This window comes from Amphiprion ocellaris, chromosome 23 (genome assembly GCF_022539595.1).
Source record: "Amphiprion ocellaris isolate individual 3 ecotype Okinawa chromosome 23, ASM2253959v1, whole genome shotgun sequence".
Taxonomy (NCBI): domain Eukaryota; kingdom Metazoa; phylum Chordata; class Actinopteri; family Pomacentridae; genus Amphiprion; species Amphiprion ocellaris.
Window position 1 is genome coordinate 1,102,044 of NC_072788.1, and position 2,449 is coordinate 1,104,492.

Genomic DNA, 2,449 nt, shown 5'->3' on the forward strand with positions numbered 1-2,449 from the left:
TTTTTTCAAAGAAAACCTTTCTGGAGTGTTTTTCACGCCCTCCTTTACATTATTTCATCATATGGCACGTTTTTACGACATGTTTGAAAAATGGCATTTTTTTTCGACATAGTATAGTAAGGCGTTTTTTTTGCGCCAAAATTCATGATGATTTTTTTTTCAAAGAAAACCCTTTCTGGAGTGTTTTTTCACGCCCTCCTTTACATTATTTCATCATATGGCACGTTTTTACGACATGTTTGAAAAATGGCATTTTTTTTCGACATAGTATAGTAAGGCGGTTTTTTTTTGCGCCAAAATTCATGATGATTTTTTTTTCAAAGAAAACCTTTCTGGAGTGTTTTTCACACCCTCCTTTACATTATTTCATCATATGGCACGTTTTTACGACATGTTTGAAAAATGGCATTTTTTTTCGACATAGTATAGTAAGGCGTTTTTTTTGCGCCAAAATTCATGATGATTTTTTTTCAAAGAAAACCTTTCTGGAGTGTTTTTCACGCCCTCCTTTACATTATTTCATCATATGGCACGTTTTTACGACATGTTTGAAAAATGGCATTTTTTTTCGACATAGTATAGTAAGGCGTTTTTTTTGCGCCAAAATTCATGATGATTTTTTTTTCAAAGAAAACCTTTCTGGAGTGTTTTTCACACCCTCCTTTACATTATTTCATCATATGGCACGTTTTTACGACATGTTTGAAAAATGGCATTTTTTTTCGACATAGTATAGTAAGGCGTTTTTTTTGCGCCAAAATTCATGATGATTTTTTTTTCAAAGAAAACCTTTCTGGGGTGTTTTTCACGCCCTCCTTTACATTATTTCATCATATGGCACGTTTTTACGACATGTTTGAAAAATGGCATTTTTTTTCGACATAGTATAGTAAGGCGTTTTTTTTGCGCCAAAATTCATGATGATTTTTTTTTCAAAGAAAACCTTTCTGGAGTGTTTTTCACGCCCTCCTTTACATTATTTCATCATATGGCACGTTTTTACGACATGTTTGAAAAATGGCATTTTTTTTCGACATAGTATAGTAAGGCGTTTTTTTTTGCGCCAAAATTCATGATGATTTTTTTTTTCAAAGAAAACCTTTCTGGAGTGTTTTTCACGCCCTCCTTTACAGTATTTCATCATATGGCACGTTTTTACGACATGTTTGAAAAATGGCATTTTTTTTCGACATAGTATAGTAAGGCGTTTTTTTTGCGCCAAAATTCATGATGATTTTTTTTTCAAAGAAAACCTTTCTGGAGTGTTTTTCACGCCCTCCTTTACATTATTTCATCATATGGCACGTTTTTACGACATGTTTGAAAAATGGCATTTTTTTTCGACATAGTATAGTAAGGCGTTTTTTTTGCGCCAAAATTCATGATGATTTTTTTTTCAAAGAAAACCTTTCTGGGGTGTTTTTCACGCCCTCCTTTACGTTATTTCATCATATGGCACGTTTTTACAACATGTTTGAAAAGTCGCATTTTTTTTCGACATAGTATAGTAAGGCGTTTTTTTTGCGCCAAAATTCATGATGATTTTTTTTTCATAGAAAACCTTTCTGGGGTGTTTTTCACGCCCTCCTTTACGTTATTTCATCATATGGCACGTTTTTACATGTTTGAAAAGTCGCATTTTTTTTCGACATAGTATAGTAAGGCGTTTTTTTTGCGCCAAAATTCATGATGATTTTTTTTTCAAAGAAAACCTTTCTGGAGTGTTTTTCACGCCCTCCTTTACGTTATTTCATCATATGGCACGTTTTTACAACATGTTTGAAAAGTCGCATTTTTTTTCGACATAGTATAGTAAGGCGTTTTTTTTTGCGCCAAAATTCATTTTTTTTTCAAAGAAAACCTTTCCTGGGTTTTTTTCACGCCCTCCTTTACATTATTTCATCATATGGCACGTTTTTACAACATGTTTGAAAAGTCGCATTTTTTTTCGACATAGTATAGTAAGGCGTTTTTTTTGCGCCAAAATTCATGATGATTTTTTTTTCAAAGAAAACCTTTCTGGGGTGTTTTTCACGCCCTCCTTTACGTTATTTCATCATATGGCACGTTTTTACAACATGTTTGAAAAATGGCATTTTTTTTCGACATAGTATAGTAAGGCGTTTTTTTTGCGCCAAAATTCATGATGATTTTTCAACATGTTGTAAAAACGTACCATATGATGAAATAATGTAAAGGAGGCCATGAAAAACACCCCAGAAAGGTTGTCTTTGAAAAAAAAAAATCGTCATGAATTTTGGCGCAAAAAAACGACGTTACATAGGTTAGTATGTCGTCCAAAACGTCATAGGTCATGTGGTCCAGAAACTCCTACCGTAGATTGGGTTGAATCGTGGAGAGGACCTTCACCAACGTTGTTGTCTGCTGAGTTCATCACAGTTTGAGTACTGAAAGATTTATTTAACTCAAAAGAAAAGACATGAGGAAA